The sequence below is a fragment of the Maniola jurtina genome, chromosome 11 (genome assembly GCF_905333055.1).
Source record: "Maniola jurtina chromosome 11, ilManJurt1.1, whole genome shotgun sequence".
Classification (NCBI taxonomy): domain Eukaryota; kingdom Metazoa; phylum Arthropoda; class Insecta; order Lepidoptera; family Nymphalidae; genus Maniola; species Maniola jurtina.
The window spans coordinates 12,492,007-12,516,407 of NC_060039.1; the positions used below are offsets into that span (position 1 = coordinate 12,492,007).

Genomic DNA, 24,401 nt, shown 5'->3' on the forward strand with positions numbered 1-24,401 from the left:
ACGTAACGTTCTTCAAACTTTAAGCTCTACAAATTTCTAATTTAGCACTGTACGTACAATGTATAACGACGGAAAAAAGTAATGCGTCGCTTGAATGCAATATTACTATATTGTAATTTTTTTTTGCGAATTGATCAATTGATCAATTTGCGCAACAGAATCGCAGGCTGTTGGAGTAAGGCTGGTCGCGTTCTGAGATCGACCACGTCGGTCTCCTCTTAGTGTTTTGCGCACAGTTTTGCGCGTGTTTTATAGAGTATTTTGTTTTGGCAAATAGTTTTATGTCTCTAGAGGCATTCCGTATGTATCTTTATTTTATACGTTCCATCCGTAGCTAGTCCATAAATTCTTTATCAGTTGCCTATATTATTTCGTTTGGATAGAGCGCTATAAGAGTTTCACGTAGGTATCAAGTAATAATTCTAACTAGGTAAGTATAGTACACGGGTTGAGACGGCAACCGGGCATTGTCTATTACTTCGCATTTGGCCAGCGTTGTGGACTATGGCCTAAACCCTTCTATTTTTGAAAAGAGACCCGTGCTCAGTAACGGGGTGGAGGTGGGTTGAGAATTGAGATGGTGATGATGATAATGATTGGAGGTCATCTTCAATACAATAAATAAAATAGGCGCAAAAGAAACTTAACTAAGACAAAATTCGTGGTTACCTATGTCCTATTAAAGAAATACCCATCATATTAAGAACCACTTCTAATACACTTTTTTGATTAGATTACCAAACACTCCATAATAAAACAACAAATAATAAAAATTAGGGTTCCTTAGTCATAGACTACTGGACTGTTTTTCCGGCGCTATGTTTTTTGTCGTCTTCGGATGTTACTATGGCATTTATTTTGTTATAATAGAAGATTTTTTTTTTTAAAGAATATTAGTCATGTTAAATGACTAATATTCCCCTTTCCTCTCCAACTAAACGTCAGGCTTGTGCTAGGAGTAGGTACGACAATAGTGCAACGGGCGGGGTTTTAACCGTCGACCTTTCGGTTTTCAGTCCACTCCTTTACCGGTTGAGCTATTGAGGCTCTTCCTCTAAATACTGTGTAATTTAACGTGTATAATTTAGATGCGACTCCGACTCGCAATCCGCCTGTCGAAGTAAGGAAAAACTCAGTTTGTCTATCCGTGGTTTAACAGGAACGCTATCTGTCGGTGCATTGGGAAACTGAGAGGTTCCCTAAGGAAGAAAAGGAAAGCGACGGGATGGAGTTTCCAATGTCACCGTTTAGATGGCGCTTCCATGAATTTTCACTACCTATATATTATATTTATTTGTAAAAAAGTAATGCAAACTAATATAGTGTTTAATAGGTATAATACAATTCGCATTTTCATATATGGGGAAAACAAATTACATTGTTTTTCAGAACTAAACTTGCTCTACCAAAATCCATGTACAAAACCCATGTATCAAAGACCCAGTAGCTCAAAGTTGAAGTGGGCGAATTAAGATGAAAAATTGAGATTTTGGGTTAGGAATCGGTTTGTTTCATAAAATACAAGCGATCCACCCCGGCTTCGCACGGGTAGCTTATTTTAATTATTTTTATAGGGATCTCTATTTTTTTCGAAAATAAAATATAGCCTATGTCACTCGGGATTAATGTAACTTTCTACTGGTAAAAGAAGTTACAAAATCGGTTTAGTAGATCCAGAGATAAGGTACTTACTTTAAACAAACAAACTTTACCTTTTTATATTATTAGTATAAGATTTACTATTTAGGTACCTATATAAATTAATTTCACATAGATTCAAAAGAACTTGTAAAGTCTAATAATTGAATAAAAATATTTTGAATTTTGAATTTATAAAGAATGGTTTATGGCAAAAATGAAGAATTTCTTCCATGTTTCAGAATTTTAGGCACCCCATTAGATTATTTAAAAAATACAACTCGACCGAAGCCGGGGTGGGTCAGGTATAAAATTAATTTCAATCTATGAATCCCCATTTACCCACATATTGCGTCAAATCGTAATCTTAGATTCTCCATCCCATTCCAAAATAAACTTTAACCTCTCACAAAATTCCGCATTCCATATCAAATAACGGTATTTAATATCCGAGTGGGTTTGTCTGTCTGTCTGTCACGCTGACGCGAGATTGCTTTCTCCCATCTCCGTTAAAACAATAACGGTGAATACTTCACGCTGTATAAATTCATAATCTGAAAATCCGTCGAGTGTGGAACGCTATACTTATACCTACTCGCGGCTGATAGGGAAATATTAAATATGAACTACTTAGATGATGCCAGCGACTTTTCCAAGTGATTTTATTTGGAAATATTGGAGTCCAAGGGAACTCCAAGATTCCTTTTTTTCTATATTATTATCTTATTAATCTACAAAGATCGGAATGCTGTGTTTGTGTGCTGTTATTTAGACCTGTATTTAAAATATTGTAACACAGCATTTTAGTCAATCTTATTGCACAATACTTACTGCAAATTCAACAAATAACCCCGCATAGGTCATACTGTTTTCCCCAATTTAGAAGCTGTCAAATTAAAAGATATACGTCTCTTAATATAGCAAATTACTATTAATTGTGTTATAGGTATTGTTTGCTAACCAATAATATTTAGGATGCTCTAAATAAACCCAGGCAGAATCAAGGACCCAGGATATTGCCAGGACCACGATCTTCAGTAATGAACGAACTACCGGAGAGGGAATAAAAATAAACCCAACCACTGCAATAGGCATGTTTTAAGGGAAAATAGGACTCAGCAGACGGACGCGCCGTGTGTATTGCTAACTTTTAATTTATGAGTTGGTGTGAATATAATTTGCATTCGTTTACATGAATCAAACTGTTCTCTGAAAGTTCCCGGGCCGAACATCCCGCCTTGTCCCGACTCCCGACGCGCCGTCCGCCTACAGGCTGTCATGTTACGCGCTGAAACTATCTGAAAACGGTAGAAAAACATGGCCCTATTTGCATTTTTAACTTGTCTTTTTAGATAAGAACTTATTACTTTTCTTCCTTCTTTTACAAACCAGAGATGTCTGTTATTTTATTTTCTTCATTTTAGATCCATCCTGTTTTCTTTAAGAATCTCTTTGATGCTAAAATCTACTAATTTTTGCATCCAAGAGATACTTAGAGTCAACTTAATTAACTATTCATTAGGTAGGAATGTAACTTGACGGACTTTCATACCCCCTCTATAGGGATATAATTTCCGAAAATCGTTTCTTACTGAGCGTCTTGGTTATAAAACGAAACTCGCCGCCGGCCTAATACTGAGCACTTGCTCCTGTCAGAATGAGTAGGGCTTAGGCCAAAATCCTTCTCGCTGGTCTAGTACCGATGGGTAGACTTCACATACCTTTGATATCATTGGAGAATCCTCATACAGGCAGGTTTCCACACGATGTATTCCGTCACCGTTAAAGCAAGTGATATTTAATTGCTTAAAATAAAACCGACTTCAAAAACGACAAACACTAAAAAGTAAAAAATAACTTTTGTTTAGCTACACGTGTAATGTACCTAGGTATGAAGTCGAGCGAGCATATTATAACTTTTGTTTAGCTACACGTGTAATGCACCTAGGTATGAAGTCGAGCGAGCATATTAAAACAAAATTAGAAATCCAAGAGTGAAGCTCGCCCGACTTCATACCTAGGTGCATTACACGTGTAGCTAAACAAAAGTTATTTTTTACTTTTTAGTGTTTGTCGTTTTTGAAGTCGGTTTTATTTTTCTTTTGAAATTTTTTTATTTCACAATTTTTAGTGGCCCTACTGTACTATAATATGCTGTGCCCAGTTAAAACCCTACTGTTTACTAAGCTATTACACTGATCGCGAGCAATTTGCTCCTATCCATTGAGGAGTTCTGTTCTCCATCTCCGAAGATATTCATCAGATCTTCACCAAATTTATATGGGACCACCTGCAAGATCCCGACGAATTGAGAACCTCCTCCTTTTTTGGAAGTCGGTTAAAAATACACATAACTCCGAAAAGTTAGAGGTGCGTGCTCGGAATCAACCCCTCTTCCGAACAGGGAGCGGACGTCTTAACCACTAAGCTATAAGGCTCTGTATGTATACGACATAATAAATTCTAATGTTGCGGCCACATTAAAGTTAACGTCAATGCCCAACAACGCCACAATTATCTCGACAATCAATGCGTTAAGTTGAGCGTTAATTCACGCTTGAATGGTTAACGTCTAATGCCAATTGAATTGGGGTTAAAATAGTCTAACGCCAAACGGTATTGTGAGTGCCGTTGTACATTGATCGTGGAAACGCCGTTGAACATCGCGTTGCTGGCCGTTTATGTGGCTGGGACATAATACACGATGTTTGTCATGCTATTGGATTCCAAAAATAATAAACAAAAAAAAACGCCTACCACGGCAACTCGAAAGTTACACGAATCAGTCTCGCCACCGAGGCAATTTGTAATTTATTCCTGGCGTCCGCTACGCCTATTAGAACATCTTGATAGCTGTCTGTCGACTTCTTTCAACGTCTATTTAAGAGCTACTGGAAACTCGCTGTAATCTCGCTTACGAGAAACAAGTAATTTATGCATTTAGAACTTTAACACGTAGGAATTTAGGTTACCATATTTTTTAAGTTGTCGCTTAAACGTTGTCGGTGTATCTTCGACTATTTATGGTAACTTTGATATCCATTATAAGAAGAGCCCAGATGTTGATATTGAGAGCAATATTGTTGGTAAAAGTTTTACACACATTTAATGAGAGTTTCATTGATTGCCGGCAACTTTGTTATTTACCTTTAGGTATACTTACTTATTATTTTAATCTTAATGCGACCAGAGCATGAGTAGTGTGTTGGGGATGAGTTGATCATGATCATGATTACGGTAGACTAGCTGATGCCCGCGACTTTGTTCCCGTGGATATAGGTTTTTAAAAATCCCGTGGGAACTTATTGATTTTCCGCTATAAAAAGTAGTAAAGTCCATTCCAAATTTCAGTCAAATCCGTCCAGTAGTTTTTGCGTGAAAGAGTAACAAACATCCATCCATACATACAAACTTTCGCGTTTATAACATTAGTAGGATAGATAGGTCATTTTAAACTGGTTTTCCATGAAATTCGGTAGCATTATGTTATGGTGTCAGCCAACCACTGTTGTGGATTAACACGAGCATATTTTTAAGTGCAAGATGTATGGGGGTTTATTTATAGGCTTATCGGAAGTGGAATGAATGCCCATTTACAATCCTCGCTTGATTTAATAGAGGAACATTGTGATGTTTGGATTACTTTTATACGATGCGGAAATACTGTTGAAGAATAATGCGTTTTCTATTGGAATACTATAATATGGTATACATGATCCTGAAAAAGTATATCTACTTAAGATTATGTAAATGACTAGCTAACCCGCGACATCGTTCCCGTGGAAATAGGTTTTTAAAAATCCTCTGGGAACGCATTGATTTTCCGGGATAAATAGTAGTCCGGATCCTTTCCCGGGATGCAAGCTATCTCTGTACCTTTCGTAATGTTTCGTTTCTAGCTGACAGACCGACAGACAGACTTTCGCATTTATAATATTAGTAAGGATAAGAGGACGTAGATTTGACTCGGAGTTCTTTATAGCAATGCATGGATCTGCCATGACCATGCATGGCATAATATGTAAACCGAATCTTGGAAAGAGCAACCGCCGAGCTTCTTGATAATGCTAAAAACGCAGCGCACTGGACGTGTCTCGGGTGCCTGTTATTAACTACTTAGTCGCTTAAGGTTCCTAAAATTGAGAACCGCTTTTTTTGAAGGTTCGATTCCCGGCAGAGGTTTGGAATTTGATAATTTCTAAATTTCTGGTCTGGTCTGGTGAGAGGCTTTGGACGTGGCTAGTTACCACACTACCCGCAAAGCCGTGCCGCCAAGCGATTAAGCATTCCGGTACGATGCCATGTAGAAACCAAAGGGGTATGGGTTTAATAAAAACTGCCATACCCCGTCCAGGTTAGCCCGCTCCCATCTTAGACTGCATCATCACTTAACCACCAGGTGAGATTGCAGTCAAGGGCTAACTTGTATCTGAGTAAAAAAAAACAAAGTTGTGATAGTGATCGTTAGTATTAAATAAAGCTCACATCGCGACCCTGGGGCATGATAAATTATAATGATTAACCAGTGGTTATTCACATGCCATAATGATTTACTATAACCCATTGTACACCCGACAGCACAATTAAATTGCGTGATATATGCGATGTGGTGTATTGGCAGCCATTGATGGCCTAATATCTAGATTAAGAGAAATCGATAGGGTTTATAGGTCTAGATTATTGACCGAACGAAGCGGGTCTGTCTTCAAATCTACTTGGATGAATTTGAATTTGTTCGTCCGTCCGTCTGTCCGTCTCTCCGTCCGTCTGTCCGTCCGTCCGTCCTTCCGCCTGCAGTAGGTACTCGTATTTAAAAGGCTTCTGAAGTACTTAATGCACAAACATACATACATTGCTGAACTGAATGCACATAATGACTTGAAATTCACGTGTTAAAGAATCATTGGGCGCTTCTGATCGTCGTATTTCTTCTTATTCTTCTCATACCTTTCCACTAATTGGAGTTTAGCTTTCATCTTGTCATTTAATTTTAGTCTTTCACGAAACGAAAAGTTGTGCTACGCCTATTCCTGCCCATTCTCAGATGTTCCTAAGACTTTCTTCTTCTTTCGATGCTCCTCTTTCCGCCTATTTGGCCATCGTGATACCAGTAAAGTCTGAGAACATATTCCAGATAACTGACCTTTCTGCATTTGATGGTCAAAAACAGGTCTCTATTTTTACCGGTGCGTCGTAGGACATTGTTGTTGTTTTTTGGATTTTTGGACCATTCATTCGCTACATTCTTCGGTAGTACAATATTTTTAGGCCAAGGCCTCTAGTTTTTTTGAGAGTGTTTTCTTTAACTACCATACAAAACTATCAGCCAGATGTTATAGATATTGTTAGATTTCTTGGTAGAAATTAAATAACGCTGGTTGAACTCAACAAAATGTAGTACAATTAGTGTCCCAAACACGTTCGCCAATGCGTTGACCTAATGTACACTAGGCTCTGCGTGTACTAGATCCTTTAAATAAAACACGCTGTGATGAAAAGGAACGCAAAATATAGTAAAACAAACAGAATAATAAGTAGGTAATATTTTGCATTGCAGATCCGGGGCGCGGCACCAATACATCAAAGTACAGCGTTCAACCGGCGACGAGCTGTCGTCGTGTTCAGTAATAACTCATGACTTTTGTATTACACTTGTATGAATGTACCGACGGTTATTTATTGAGTGTTTAATTATATTATATGCTACCGTTTGCAAGTTGTGAAAAAAAGAAGGAATCTAAATATACAAAAGTGAAATGTGACTGACTGACAGATATCTATCAACGCACAACTTAAACCACTGGACGGATCGGGCTGAAATTTGGCATGCAGATAACTTATTATAACGTAGGTATTCGCTAAGAAAAGACTTTTAAAAAGGTAAAATAGGGGGTTGAAATTTGTGTATTCCATGCGGACAACATTTTAATTTAGTTTTTTTTTTGTTTGAAAAGTGGCTTGATCGAGAGTGTTCTTAGCTATAATTCAAGAAAATCGGTTCAGCCGTTTGAAAGTTATCAGGTCTTTTCTAGTTACTGTTACCTTCACTTGTCGGGGGTGTTATAACACTTGTCAATAATAGTTATTGTTCGGAGTCTAGTTGTAGTACTACATAGAAGTCGTTGCATCTCACGTAATGATGACGATATAATATTAAGTAGGTACATTAACATACGGATTGCCTTATCACTGTGATGTGTAGGAATTGATAGGACATTGGATGCTTGCCTACTAACCGAGCGACCACGTTAATTTCACGCTTATCATGTTACATGATTAGGCAGTAGGTAACTCTGGGAAGCTTTGACCTACAAGTCGGTAATATGGGTACAGTATTCAAGTACACATTGTTATTTTGAAACCAGCAGTCAATGAGTTGAAAACTGGTTCAGATATATATTAATTTATTCTGAGAATGACTGCTGTTTAACAAGTGTAAATTAAAAATTTATTACATCCCCGACAAGTGAAGGCTACAATATCTAGAAAAGAGCTGATAACTTTCAAACGGCTGAACCAATTTTTTTGGATTATAGCTAAGAACACTCTCGATCAAGCCACCTTACAAACAAAAACTAAATTAAAATCGGTTCATTCGTTTAGGCGCTACGATGCCACAGACAGATAGACACACAGATACACACGTCAAACTTATAACACCCCTCTTTTTGGGTCGGGGGTTTAAAATAGAGAATAACTATAATTGAAGATTTTCAAAATACTACCCGGCTTAGTTTATTGTGGGCTCTTCTCAGATCAGGGTGCGTTTGAAATCCTCATAGCCTTAGGTTTAAGTTTATCTAATAAATTATCACTATTTCCTGCCTAAAATCTGAATTATCTAACATATTCACCAATTGACAATCAAAAAGTGTAACAATGGTATCTGTGTAGAATAAATGGCTTTGATCGGAAATCGTACTTGTTATTTTATTTTGTACACCTATCCAATAAAAAGCTATCTGTAAAATTAAAGGCTAGTTTTACAATTTTAGCTATTATGTTTAGCTATTTTAGATATGTTTCTGAAAATAAGTTTTGCAATTTTAGCTATTTTAGATATGTTTCTGCAAATAATAAGTTTTGCAATTTTAGCTATTATGGTCAGCTATTTTACCTATGTTTCTGCAAATAAGTTTTGCAATTTTAGCTATTATTTTTAGCTATTTTAGCTATGTTTCTGCAAATAAATTAAAACTTTTGGAATTTTAAAAGTAGAGCATGTAAGAGCAATGGATTATTTAGAAGTACCTAACTACTATATTTTGGGCTGAATTTGAGTTTATAGACCGTATCGAAAAGACAAAGTTTATATAGAAAAGCAACAGCTATCGCATTTTATGTTCAAAGTTTCCAAGTTCAAAACTAAAGTATTGAACATAAAACTAGAGACATATTTTATTTAAACTGCGGTGTAACAAAGTGGGTGCGCGCTAAGTTTTGCGACAGACATAGTGCCATATTATTTAGGGCCAACAAAGAGATTTTTTTTATAGGGTACATTAGGTATTTTGTAGTAAAAAATTTGATCGCAGTTTTAAAATTTATTTTTTGTGATATAATATCGTCCCTACTACGTACCTATAGAAAAATTGCAGTTTGTAAATAATTTTTGTTATGAAGGTGTCTAGTTTATCTCTATATCATAATATTCCCCCTCCAACTAAGCGTAAAGGTTATAATAGCTTTCTATATACTAGGAATAGGTGCGACAATAGTGCAACGGATCGAACCATAGGCATTATATTTCCAAAGTCAAAGTCAAATCAAAGCCTATTTTAAATTGGGTACAAATGTATGCTTTTTGGTTGTCAATAATAATTTGTTGAGTTTGCTAGTTAATTGATGTAATGGAAGCAGACTAGTGATAATTACGTTTTAAAATTAAAGCTACGAGGAATCCGAACGCACCCTGACCATGAGAAAAACCCACAGCAAATTCAGTCACCTTGCTTTTTACTTACAAAAATTACCTATAACTGTAACGTAATTTTAACCACGTGTCATGCAACTGGTTCTAATTAGTTTTGTCCTATCTGTCATTAATATAACCCTCAAACATCCATGGTCCCCTACTATTGTCAATAAACGAGTAGCATCGATTGTGAGTTCAAAGGGGGAATCTCAAACAAGGAAGCCACCAAAAACAATAAATCAAATCGACGGCGCAACAGTGAAACGAAATAAACGAAACGCGAGCAAAACTTTCATTTCATTCGCGCTTGCTGGAGTGCACTTTACTAGAAGCATCCAAAATACGCTACTACGGGTTCTCGCTTTTTATTTTACTCTTACGCTAATGACCTATACAAGACGGACATTTCGAACATAAACTTTTGCGAACTACAACTCGTTTTTGCTTACAACTTGATGTCCAGTGTCATACTACATAGAAGTCCGAAATCCGATCTAAGAAATCCGAAGGTCAACCGTACGTCAACTCACTCATGTCACAAGCTTTGCACTTACGTGTAGGTGGAGAGGAAAGGCAAAACATTTTAACATGGCTACCTCCGCCGCCGCCGTAAGTTTTTCGTGAGTCCGTGTAGTCGCACGGTAGCGCGCGCCAGGTCTCCCATACCGCGCACTTTGGCAGCGCTGAACGCGCTGCTGAAGGAGTCCCCGCGCTGTGACATATTTGCTGACAAATGGGCTGACCTCATAGGTCAGATCCTGCACTTTTCCGAGAATTTGTAGTTTACATATTAGATTATTGACGTAACAAATTTATTTTTAATGTGTAATTTAATTAGTGTAATTGGACTGAAATGTCCGTTCTAATTAAATAATTAAATAAATAAATGGCTAACACATTTTTGTAAATTGGTAATCAGTAAAGACTCTGACAAAAGTGAATACTTAGAACCTTAAAATTTGGAAATGACAGTAGTTCTTTTTTGGGGTTTCAAAATTGTAATTATCAAAAATTAAAATTTCATGATTTGTAAATTATTACAATTTAGTAATTATTATCAATAGTTTTGTTTTTGAATAAACGGCACTCCAAGAACTATTAACATTAAATACACCTTGAAGTGTTTACCCATTCCAAACAAGCACAACGCACCTAAAGAAGTTCCCACTGAAATAAAATTTTGCTTTATACCTACCTACTTACTACCAGCTGATATTATTATACCAATGTATATACTCTTTTTTTTTTCTCTCTCTCGTCTGGCTTTACAAAGATTAGCCAATGTCAAGTTTGTAGTTATTTGTAACAAGTTAGTTAAACTATACAAGTATGGACCCCGTCTGTGCCGGCGTTCGCCGACACACGCCCGGCATCCCCTTAGAGCGCTTTCCAGTCAGTTTTACCAAAAAAAAAACACTCCAAAAAGGCAGAACACGCCCGCCAGCTAACACCAACACAGACAAAGTCCCAATGTATACTCTGTGGCTGAGACCACAGTCAAGCTCTACCTTGTAATCGAACAAAAAATTGGTTGTCTGTAAAGTCGGTTTACTGACGATAGTTGAACGTGACAACAAAGGCCGATTGTGCTTCTTTGTCGCTCATTCCGTGCTTTCGCTTGCACTTCAAGCCTTACATGGAACGCCTCAGAGCGAGGTAACGCCGCATGAGTCATGTTTTTTCGTGCGTGCAGCCGGCTCTATCGAATTATAAGACGTTGTCACGTCAAAAAACATTTTATAGGTTCGTAGTAGGGGATCCAGCTGTGTTTACCGCCAGGATGGACAGCACTACATTAACCTCAGACTGCGATTGTTCTTAACACATCCTAAACGGGTTACAGATCTGTCCCCGCTCTTGCACCTTACGAACTTTTCGCTTAACACACGAAAAACATTCCTAGAGCAAAATTTTACCAAGATCTTTGCGCTAAAAGTTATGCTTTCAGTCTAAACTTTTCTTAAAAGTAGTTCTGTAGAAGTGCCTAGTTGGTGAAATTGCTTTTTTCAGGAATCCATTTTTTTTTTGGAATAAGTGCATCTAGTTCTTATGTAACAAGATTTCTCTCCTGAATCTCCTATATTTTAACTTTTTTAGAGAAAATTATAATTTATTCCTAATTTTTCCAATTTTTTTAATAATTTTGTGGATAAAGTAACGTTGTTCTTATGTTACTTTCTTTGTGATAACCTATACCTAATACTGTAGGTAGATCTTCAGGGTGATTCGCTAACTCAGTGTTCATCACTAATTGATAGCCACACACATTTGACATTTATTTTTAATTCATTGAAGTTTTTCTACGAAAAAATATTTTACTTTCACTCAGTAAAGCAGTAATATAAAACAAACAGAACCGACCAATGTCAATGTATCTCATGCATGTCTCTGCATCGGATTTTCATTGTGCATTTCCACTTATCATATCAAAGTCAAAGTCAAAATCATTTATTCAAAGTAGGTACAATTGTACTCTTTTTGATGGTCGAAATTGTTAAATTTGTACGATATAGTGGTGATAATTAATTACGAAACTTAAAACTAAAGCTACTAATCAAAATCAATATCAAATCAAAATAATATTCAAAATCTCTATCAAAATAATATGATGGTAAGGATTTAGGTACCCACAGATCAAACAGTTGTAGGTAACAAATTCATCATAAAATATAAAGAGAAAATATTAAAAAAACCTAACCGCGTCAGTCTAAATTGTAAAATCTAGTTACCATACAGTGCAATTTGCACCTCTACTCAACTAACAAGCAATTGAAAAATATGGCCGCAAACCTCCATATTTTTCCCGCCGCTTGTACATTCACAGATAAAATAGGAATCCCTTTTGTCGCCGCCATATTTTGACGTCACACAGAGGATTTGCATATGAAAGCCATAATTCGGCGACACGGAAAATTTAATCTTTTCGGTGATCAAAGCAAAGGGACTACGGTCCGCTAACCTAAATTTACGTAGAATATTGTGACATGCTTCAATTTAATTAAAGTTATGTCCTCTGTTTTGCAGGTATGAGTTACTGTTGCCTTCTGTGGTGCTGATAATTTTGCTTATCGGTAAGAAAATTACGAATAATCTTTTTTTATAATAATAATTAACCTTGTTATAACTGCATTGATGGAAATTGGCACGACTTTGGAATTTGTACATGGGTACAGTTAAAGACTTTGAGAGTGACATAGGGCAGTAGGCTGCCTTTTACTTTAGGGCGGAAAATCCAAGAGTTCCCACGGGATTTTTAAAAACTTAAATCCACATAATCGCGGGCATCAGTTAGTTATATTATGTATTATGTTGATTTTCATATTTTTAACCCCCGACCCAAAAAGAGGGGTGTTATAAGTTTGACGTGTGTATCTGTGTATCTGTGTCTGTGTATCTGTGTATCTGTCTGTGGCATCGTAGCGCCTAAACGAATGAACCGATTTTAATTTAGTTTTTTTTGTTTGAAAGGTGGCTTGATCGAGTGTTCTTAGCTATAATCTAAAAAAATTGGTTCAGCCGTTTAAGAGTTATCAGCTCTTTTCTAGTTTTCTTGTAGAAAAGAAGGTTAGATAGCCGTTAGGTTCATAATATTATGTCAATAGACAAATGTCAAGCTGTCAAGATGGACGTTGCCTAAATACATAATTATTTATTTGAAAATGATGTTTTGGAAAACTCAGATACTTTGGATCGTCGGGGGTGTTATAAATTTTTAATTTACACTTGTTATGTCATAATTATTTTCGTAACGGAAAATTGTAACTGTTTAATTGTATAAACAGTGGACGCAAAAATGTTACCCTTTTACAATACACTATTAATTTAATTTTAGTTTTTTTGAAGGATATCGTCCAACTCACATAATACACGTAATCACTAATCACACGTACCTAATAATTCACTCTCGATCTAAAGATACCCAATTTCATCATTACTTTAAACGGATAGAGGTACAAATGTAAATTAAAAATTTATAACATTCCTGACAAGAGGTTACAGTAACTAGAAAAGAGCTGATAACTTTCAAATGGTTGAACCGATTTTCTTGGATTATAGCTAAGAACACTCTCGATAAAGCCACCTTTCAAACAAAAAAAAACTAAAATGAAATCGGGTCATTAGTTTAGGAGCTACAGACAGATACACAGATACACACGTCAAACTTATAACACCCCTCTTTTTGGGTCTGGGGTTAAAAAGTCAATAATACCAAAAATAATTCCAGCTCTACAGTGACTCGCCAAGTTCATTAGCTTAAGGTTATTGACATTTTTGTCTGTGTTTACGTTAACCGATTCGTGTGAAGGAAGCGCCGACAGAATTCCTTAAAACGTTCTGGTATTTTGCGAAACAATGTAGATTTTTTCGCGGTAGCATTGGACGTTGAAGTACTAGGAAAGCATTTTACTCAGAAACGATAAGGAGCTTCGCATCCTACAGACATAAAGCTGGCGAAGGACGGTCTTGCACTTAAAGACATGTCTTCGCTCATGAAGTCCTTGTACATTTTCTCTCTCAAAACTGTATGGAAAACTATTCAGTCCTTATTACTTCTGGGAAAGAGTTAGTTTTTCATCAAATTTGTGTTCCCAGCTGCAGTCCTGGACTGGTTTCCATTTGGAAAACAAACTTATTCATTTCCCAAATTTGAACAAATCTCGACCTTATTCCCATGATATTTGGATTACGTGAGATAACTTTGTATGTCTGTTCGGGTGGTATTCAAAAGTTTATGACATATTAAAATCCAAGTGCTACTTATTTGTTCTATGACGAATCTTTGGGTGACAAAACGGGTCGCGAATGACCATTTTATTGTCCCCAAAATGATTTCATACTGTTACATAGCTGGTTCTTGGGCAAAATTTATGTTGGTAATAACTTTAATCGGACCTGGTTTTAACCCATATTTGTTTTATAGGAATTTCAATTAACAACCGGAACATAACTTAAACTTGAGTATCAGCTGCTTAATTAAAAGCATCTTATCTTCCCTATACCACTACATGCTCCGTCCATTACCCATAAAGGCTTGGTATCGCAATATCTTTCATTAACTTAGGCTTTGTCCCGGACCTAGTGCTTATCGGTGTTGGTTTTTATTCTTTTTATACTGAGTTCGTTTAAAACAATGAAATGGGACTTTAATAGAAAATTCGTCCTAAAGTAACTTGAGTTGATACAAAGTGCCTATTCCTTTATGTTTAGAAAAATGAAATCCTCTTTATAAAATTCGATTCAGTTGTAAAAAATATGTGATTTGTCTTAAGGAATAAATTATATCTATTTAAGTTAAATCACATACTTAGGTACCAAAATCACTACACAATTATAAAATGCGAAAGTGTGTTTATTTGTCAGTTTTTCTTTCAATAACGTCGCAACGGAATTTGCACCTGGAGAGTGAAAAAGGTACTTTTTATTCCGGAAAATCAAATAGTTCCCACGGGATTAAAAATCTAAATCCGCGCTGACAAAGTCACGGGCATCAGCTAGTCTTATTAATTATTTAAAAATCATGACACTCTTGGTCCACAGCTAACTATTAGCAACTATATAGGGTATAATCGGCTAGCAAATATTATAATACTAGCTGAGACCCGCGACTTCGTTCGCGTGGATGTAGGTTTTTTAAAATTCCCGTGGGAACTCTTTGATTTTCTAGGATAAAAAGTAGCCTATGTGCTAATCCAGGGTATAATCTATTGCCATTCTAAATTTCAGCCCAATCCGTCCAGTAGTTTTTGCGTGAAGGAGTAACAAACATACACACACACATACAAACTTTCCCTTTATAATATAAGTGTGATTTAAACACAATCCAATGCCAATAACCATTTGCCCTTATTTGCCTTATCTTGTAGTTTAAGTGATTTAGTATTTTTCAAACTCGCATTGTATAGCTTGTGAAACTCGGGTCAATGCCTCACCTACGACGCAGCATTGACTTCGAAATGACCTATTTACGGAACGTTCGTTGAGCGTCAGTCAGATGTTTTATTTGCAATATATTATCAACTTTTAAAAAACACAAGTTTTTTTAATTTCGTTGAATTTTTATGATATTTTAGCAGTTATCAGTACTATCACGTGTCTTCGTTTTCGCTAGTTTTCTAGTTACACCTGTATTAACGGGGAAGTTGCAGGAATATAACAAAGCCTTCGGGCAACATTTCGCGTTAACATCTTACATCTGTCCGAGAATACAAGCGATGTTAACGTTAATAATAACAATAACACTGAGTCGGATCGGCTAACTGTTATAGCGCTCCTTATTTCCGAAAACATTACCATAACCATTCCCGGCCGACGGTTACATCCTGAACGGGTGCGATTAATAATATTAATAAATGTAACGACTATATTTCTGACCATAACAATCAGCATCATAATCATCATGATCAATTGATCGCCGGTTCACTATGGAGCACGGGTTTCCGCTCAAAATGAGTAGGCCTTGGCCATAGTCTAGTACTGGCCAAGTACGGATTGGTAGACTTCACACACCTTTGAGAACATTATGGAAACTCTCAGGCATGCAGGATTCTTCACGATGTTTTCTTTCAGCGCCAGCCCCGTGCTAACTCCGTACTGGATAGCGCGGGTGTGCGGGGCGTCCCCCGCCTCATACTCCGATTACCATCTCGACCTGTCGCGTACTATAGGTACTTTTTTCGGCCCATACCTACCGATTATTATAAAATTGTTTTTTGGCTTATTTTCGTGGTCCCATCGATCTACCTACCTGCCAAATATCATGATTCTAAGTCAACAGGAAGTACTTACCCTATAGGTTATCTTGACACACGCGACAGACGGGTAGACGGACGCAGACAGACAACAAAGTGATCCTATAAGGGTTCCATTTTTCCTTTTGAGGCACGTAACTCTAAAAAGTACCTACCAACCATAACTTAAACTAGTATTGTTTGTAATATGAACATTATCGCTGCTACAATATTGACGTAGAAATGTGTAACCTATAGGTACGACAAAAAATTTATCACTTTCACGCTAAGTACGAGTATTAACACGTACTCTACAAAGTACCGTGACAAATTTTGCATGCATTCGCTAAAAACTTGACGGTTATCCTTTTTCAACCGCTTAGTCAGGCGTAAGTAACAATTCATATACAGGGTGGCCGGGGAAGAGACGTCTTAAAATAAAATTTAAATACCTTACGTTGAGGAGTATCCAAATCATTCAGCACTTTTTAGTAGTTTGGGAGTTATTAACTTTTCAATGTTTTTTTTTCACCATTTCAACCGTCAGGGGATTTCTTTTTTTCTCTTTTTATTGTAGAACGTTATTGGAGTTCTTTTGTGGTGATTAATAACCATGAATGAACTCAATCGTCTAAAAAATTACACTATTATGGAACATCACTAAAATTTGGTCGAAAGTTCAAAATTACTGTAAATGGCGCCAATGTCATCTAAGTGTTTCTAAAACGTCAGCCAAAGTCAAAGTCATTTATTCGAATTGGGTACTATTATTGTACACGTTCTGACTGTCAAACAATGATGTAGTGGCACAAATTTTTTTTTTTTTTTTTATTACAGTCAGCGCCACAAAAACCACAGTTGGTTTTACCGGGCACTGAGTTTATTAATTATAGCTATACAATAAAAATAAAATTATAGAAACCAGCATAATGACAAATTGGTAATGTAGGTACATAGTACTTAATCTAGTGGGTAGGTAAGAATAATGTGCAGCGCGACGCGAAATGTCGTGAACATCGCTGCCAGCGAAACCTGTTGCAATGACTGGAATATTACATACTATACAGGTTGCGTTAATTAAAGCTAGGGTTCCATTAAAATATAATTAAGTTATATATTTTATATAATAATACAAATCTTACACGATTAAGTACGCGTTTAGTGTTAAGTGCTGATGTGTTGTTGCCGGCACAAAAAAAAAACAAAGCATGAACGAGCGCTTGTCCGCAATACGGGTGAGTAAATTAATTAAAAGTCGTCGCGTGTCGTGTCGGACGCGTCGCGGCCGCGCGATAAATCAATCAAGTGACCGGTTCATTTGTTGAGTCCCCTAAAGTTACTCGCAGTCCCAGGACTGTTGTTTGGCTTCTGTGGTTCATAGAATAAAAGTACTAGTTTTGGTTTTTTTAAGAGAAACATCTTGGGGTAAATTTTGCCATATAAGCGAAGGTTACCTGCCAATTCTTGATTTACGAGTTACCAGCATCAAAAATACGGGGTTTAGATATTTATACGGGAGATAGTATACCGCCTTCACAATATCAATATTGAGTCGGTTTCGGCTACATGGGTATAGGTCCATGCATTGTCGCATAAGGAAAATATTCTATTTACTGGACATAACGTCAGTTTGATTTGGAATTTGTAAAAAATACGGGAGGATCATCTACCCCGTATTTTATTTTCGCAATTACGGGTTTCTGTATTATGATACCCTGAAATACGGGGTTACCCGTGAAATACGGGGCATCTGGCAATCCTAATATTTAAGCTGATGTTAAGTGACGATGATAGTGGGTAAGTGCATTTTAAGCAATTAAGTATCACTTGTTTTACCGGTGAAGGAAAACGTCGCAAAAAAGCCTGCATGTCTCAGAGCTCTCCATAATGTTCTCAAACGTGTGTGTAGTCTGCCAATACGCACTGGGCCAGCGTGGCGGACTACTCCCAGAGAATACCTGTGATCAGTTATAATGGACTGGCGATGGGTTAATCACAATGATGTGAACAATAATATCCTTGCTTGTAAGAATTATTTTAATTCTGGCGAGTTCAAATAAAATTGTCCTTGCCAGACTTGTCAAAAGCCAGCAGCGAAGACGCTAGGACACCACAGGGCACTGGTGACACTTCGCGTTTTAATTAAAACTTAAGATTCATTGGGAGAGCGTTAATTTCTTTGCCATCCCAGACGTAGATGACGGCTCCTACAATGCTGTGAGTACGTATAGAGTGTCTGAGAAATAATTTACAACCCTGACACCAAATGGCGAAGTTTCCTAGAGAACTTTTGCATGCAAAGATGTTTTGTGTCACTACAAATAAACCGTCTTCGCTCCTAAAAACCGAAACTTAGTAGAGTCGGGTTAGCATAGTAGTTTTTTTAATTCGTCGATCTTATAGATCCATTTCAGGCCACATAATCACTTTGCATCAGGTGTGATTGTGGGCAAGCGCTTGCCTATAAGGAATTTAAAAAAAAAGCTGAAGATGGCAATGGGCAGGGCACATAGCTTACACCGCAAAGACCCTCACTGTGGACAGATTACATCAAATGGCAGCGAACCGCCCGATATAGGCGCAAGACCCTGACGTGTGGAAGTCCCTACAAGAGACCTATGTCCAGCCGTGGATGTCCACAGCTGGACGTCCAGGTTATCGGTTGTAAAGATGATGAAATAAAGCCGTGCGCATTGTCTAGTAAACTATAGGTTAACTACTCTGTACCCAGGTAAATATAACTATAGAAGGTCGAAACGGACGGAAGCAAAAATTGCAGGCATTTGTCAAAGTCCCCCCACGGAAATGGTGCATAAATAAAGTCCAGTAAAAAAAATATGCGAGTCTCCTACTAGTGGCCGACTAATATGAAACTTTGGGCAGTAAAAACGTCAACCATTTTATAGTTTTTATTTCTACGAGAGTTATGGTAGCGTAGTCTAGACTTAGGCCTCTTTTTAAAAGGATTCTTTTTTTTTTGACAGGTTAGAGAAGCAATAAGTAAGGGCGGATTTCGAAAAATTTCGGAAAATTGTGATTTATTTCATAAACGTATTATTACTTCATCAATAGCCTATAACAGTCCACTGCTTGACTAAAGGCTTCTACCAACGGGAGGATTTGCCCATAATCACCACTCTGGGCAAACGGACTGGTGATCGCAGTTGATGGTAGTTAGTTATAGCACGGAGGATCTTTTTTCTTGTTGTCTCTGTCACACATACCTATGTGACGTTTTGTCGGTCTCAACGACAGAGACTCTACGAAATCACTATCTCTTTCCAAAGGTCGATGTACATCGATGTACTATATTTCCTGCCGGGTACTGTACGTATTTAATAACAGCAGACTGCAGAACTTTTATAGTGAACTGTCTAGGTACAGACGTTCCCTTAATATCTTTTTTTTTTTCTCTCGTCTGGCTTTACAAAGATTAGCCAATGTCAAGTTTGTAGTTATTTGTAACAAGTTACTATACAAGTATGGACCCCGTCTGTGCCGGCGCTCGCCGACATACGCACAGCACTCCCTTAGAGCGCTTTCCAGTCAGTTTTAACAAAAAAAAAAACACTCCAAAAAGTCACAACACCCGCGCCAGCAAACGCCACCACAGACGAAGTCCCCTTAATATCTTTGACATTTAAAATCGCAAAATGTCACCTTTGACATTTAGATACTCTGTATTTTCGCCAGAATTTTACACATCGCGTCGGTTGTCGCGTCGTTCGAGTTAAAAGTCACGTCATTAGATCAACTAAGGAACCACATATTATTAGTACCGTGGTACCATGGTAGGGGCAATGATCTACTGCACATTTCACAAAGTAAGCCATAAAATTGAGCGTAAAAATAGTCGGTAATAACGTTGTCTGTACGTTTGCTCTTCTATACATGAATATTTTAGTGTGTACCTACTGTTGAAGTAGAATAAAATGTTTAGAAAGTGTTAATGGTAAATTAATTTTAAACCTTTCCGACTGGAATGATTAATTATTTATAAGTAATTTAATTACTTGAGGCCGTTAGTGCTAATAGACCTTCACTATACCACTTAGCTTTGACGCTCCACTATACTACTTAGCTTTGATGGAAAAAAAAACATAGTTTCATAGCTTAGTTTTATTAAGAACTAGAGCGAAGAGGATATATTATATGAGTTTAGTCGACCAATCAGATTTTTTACACATCTCTCTTCTCCGCTACCACCCGCTACGCTTAAGTGGAAACTGGCTGGATGCCCGAAAACCTGCATCAATCGTTATTACAATCGCAATTATTGTGATTGGCTGAATTTATGGTATTCTTGCTGCAACAATGCATTGTATCCAATAGTGAGCGAGGGTCAACCAATCAGAGATTGCGATCGTAACGTTTTAGCTGTCGTTCTACAGCAATCCAGCTTCGGATCTTAAGCTAGCTCCATCGCTCATTTCTGGTGGAAAGACAACCTTACACCTATATCTAGTTATCAAAATAGTAAATAGGTGAAGCATATAATAATGGCGGTCGATGCCCCGCGGCTGTAAAAGTCAGGCGTTATTGCGGGGAAGATTAAACGCTGGTTTTAGTGCTAAAACAATATCCAGACCAAATGAAACGTGTTAACTCTTGTTAGGGCACGGAGTTGGGTAAAAAATGTAACTAGAAGTCCTAGAAGTAAGAAAAGTAGGTACTTAGTTCCTTCTGCTGGTAATTCTACTTAATACACCTTGTAGCATTTAATTTTGTTTTTACTAATAAAGCTATTCAGGTAATGGCTTGTTTGATAAAAGTTAAGTGGCTTTTCAAGTGGGAGGTCCAAGATTCCGATCTGCCTTAGGAGAAACAACCAAATATACCTATAGTAAAAACTTTTGCTGGGTGGGCCATCTTCGTGGTCTAGCTGGATAGGATTTGTCCGCGAGTCCACGTCTAAGAGAATATAGCTAATTCTATTGTACACAATCTCTAAACTAAAATAACCGTTCTAAATATATTGCTATAAAATTCAAAATGCTGCCTGTCGAATATGACAGCATTACATTTTAGACTTCTTAATAATTTAGTTTAGAGATTGTGAACAACAGAACTAACCACATTGTTCGATTGACTGAAGTTCGACTACCTACTGTGAGATAATCCTCCTATTGGTTCCTGGACTCATACTTCATAATCACATAAAATGTCACAACAAAGTAAGAATATAACCAACTACTAATAAATTACTAAAAAAGTAATAGGTAGGAACCATTATAATACTTCCGTGTTACACTTTTTACGAGTACAACACAAAGTAACAGACAAAGTGCGCCCAGTAACTGTAGTCGTAGAAATTAACTTTGAATTAACGTCTCGATAAATCATAGCACTAAAAGAATAACTTTGTCGGCCTGTTCGGGAGTTATTGCGTTTTAATTTGAAACAGACGAATCGACGAACGTTGCACCCTAATTTCATTACGGGGTATTTAAAATGGCGGCTTTGGAAGTAATGAATACAGTGTTTTTCAACATTGCGTTACTAGTTACAAAAGTAACATTGAAATGGAAGTCCCACTGATCCTTACTCGTTAGGGTTTTTAACCCCCATCCAAAAAAAGGGGTGTCATAAGTTTGACGTGTGTATCTGTCTGTGGCATCGTAGTTCCTAAACTAATGAACCGATTTTAATTTAGTTTTTTTGTTTGAAAGCTGGCTTGATCGAGAGTGTTCTTAGCTATAATTCAAGAAAATCGGTTCAGCCGTTTGAAAGTTAGCAGCTCTTTTCTAGTTACTGTAACCTTCACTTGTCGGGGGTGTTATAAATTTTTAATTTACACTTGTACTTTAGATAAGGTTTGTAACGAAATTGGAAATTAATAATAAAAATCATGTGAGTAGTCTAAAAAAAGGAAAACATCGTGGGGAATTCTGCATGCCTGAGAGTTCTAAATAATTTTCTCAAAGGTGTTTGAAGTTTGTCAACCCGCACTCGGCCATCGTAGTGGGTTATGGTCTAAATCCTTGAAATTCTGAGAGACGACTATAGTGGGCCGTGAGGGGTTGAGACGATGAAAATGAAGAAATTAAATTAAATAAAAATAAATACTTAAGTTTTTCAAAAATCGAAAATTTTCGGGAAAAAATTCCGAAAATTTCCCATTCAAAAAATTTTTTTTTCATCATCATAAAACATCGCAACAGAAAAATAAAACAAATAGAACAAAGTACTCGTACCTCTTGAAATAATAACACTTTTAATCGAGTCTTAAACCCATTCATCGACTAAAATGAATATACCTAAGTGTAAATTAAAAATTTATAACACCCCCGACAAGTGAAGGTTACAGTAACTTGAAAAAAACTGGTAACTTTCAAACGGCTGAATCGATTTCTTTGGATGATAGCTAAGAACACTCTCGATCAAGCCACCTTTCAAACAAAAAAAAACTAAATTAAAATCGGTTAATTCGTTTAGGCGCTACGATGCCACAGACAGATACACAGATACCCACGTCAAACTTATAACACCCCTCTTTTTGGGTCGGGGGTTAAAAAACACAAGCGAGACATGTTATTTTATATACCTGGCTCTTCATTAGCCTCTACTTAACCCGCACGTACGTCCCTAAATGTGATAAATACTTTTAATGAAGCATTTTCAAGGGAATAACCACGCGGATGCGCAAACAGTATGGGATAATGAGGTTACCAAAGACTTTTTGTTTCCTAAAACAATACACGCAAATGACATGGTTGTGTTGCATTATAAGTGCTATTATGATTCATATAGTTGGCTGCACACACATAATTTCAAAAGCTCTGAGTATAATTGGATTTACTATCGTCAACTAAACTTTTCTTTCGGTTTCGTCCGCATGTTATTTGATTAAAGCTGAATATTACTACACATAGATACAGATAGATAAAGGAACTTATAGATTTTATATTGTAAAATCTACCTATACTATACCAAGTCCTACTACTATATAATACATACATAGATTAATTATGTATAGATCCACTCTATCTATTTTGAATTCCGCAAGACGTCGGGCGAGTTTCCATCCTTATGTCGTTGACATTCCATCTACACGCACGAAACGTTTTGCGTCTTCATTCCTCATACGCATGGCTAAGGTTTGGAATACTCTTCCGCGATCTGTGTTTCCTACCAATTACAATCCGGGTATCTTTAAAACAAGAGTGAATATGCATCTTCTAGGTAAACGCGTCCCATCTTAGACCACATCATCACTTTCCATCAGGTGTGATTGTGGTCAAGCGCTTACCTATAGTGAATAAAAAAAAAAAAAAAAAAAAATTGGGAAATGTGAGGTCAAGTTTCAACAATCAATCAGTCGATATCGCTGGGTAAGCAATATTGACCCAAATCGATAAAATTAGAGCTAATCTAGAGCTATCTTTTTGTACAATGAGCGTCATGAAGTACCATTAGTAGGTATACAATATATAACCATACATTTAGACCTGTTAAAATCGTATTTCTAATAGGTCGTAAGTAGCTACATGCGGAAGATTCTAAGAGTCCAACGCATTATTATTATAAGCTCAATACAATCCCCTTATAAGTAGTAAAATTAATGAAAAGAGGTCACGACCTTCAGCAATGAGGAATACGTGAGGGGTTATTTCACATGAGCGAAAAAAGTTACGAAGGTATTGTTATAACCAGTTAAAAATTATTCTATTGTCTTAAATAATTTATAGTGAAGTTCCAACTGCAAGAACTCTTGAACGATTGTGAGCTCCGCTATTCTATGAGTAGTATGAAAAGCTCTTAATTTAAGCTGACCTGTTTGAATCGGCAGCTTTACAAAACTTTTTCACACCAAAAACGTTATCGAGCGGCTTTCAAAATCCTGCATCATTTGCAGTTTCAAATTGAAAGGGCTTAAAATTCACAATAAAGGCATATTAACGAAGCCACGGCCCGTATTTTTGGGAGCGCATAGCTCGCGGCGCGGGCACTTTAAAATTTATCGAGTTTTCGTGTTTCCCTACACTAGTGATGTACGGACTGTCAATGGCCATGTAATTTACATATTTTTTATCAAAGATATTATAAAATTTGATATAGACAAATCTCATACAAATGTACAAATGCGTTACATGAGCCATGCAATGGTAATAGAAGGAAAA

General features: G+C 36.9%; 1 protein-coding gene and 1 long non-coding RNA gene across 3 annotated transcripts in view; both read left to right on the forward strand.

Moving 5' to 3' along the window:
* Positions 1 to 10,279, forward strand: part of LOC123869460 — a 33,679-nt gene extending 23,400 nt beyond the window's left edge. Inside the window, exon 3 of the long non-coding RNA XR_006796895.1 lies at positions 10,168 to 10,279. This is a non-coding gene — a long non-coding RNA (uncharacterized LOC123869460). The remainder of the gene's footprint in view (positions 1 to 10,167) is intronic.
* The window catches only part of LOC123869436 (kinesin-like protein CG14535), a 460,509-nt gene that overhangs the window by 242,745 nt on the left and 193,363 nt on the right, over positions 1 to 24,401 (forward strand). The gene's annotated exons all lie outside the window — the stretch shown is intronic.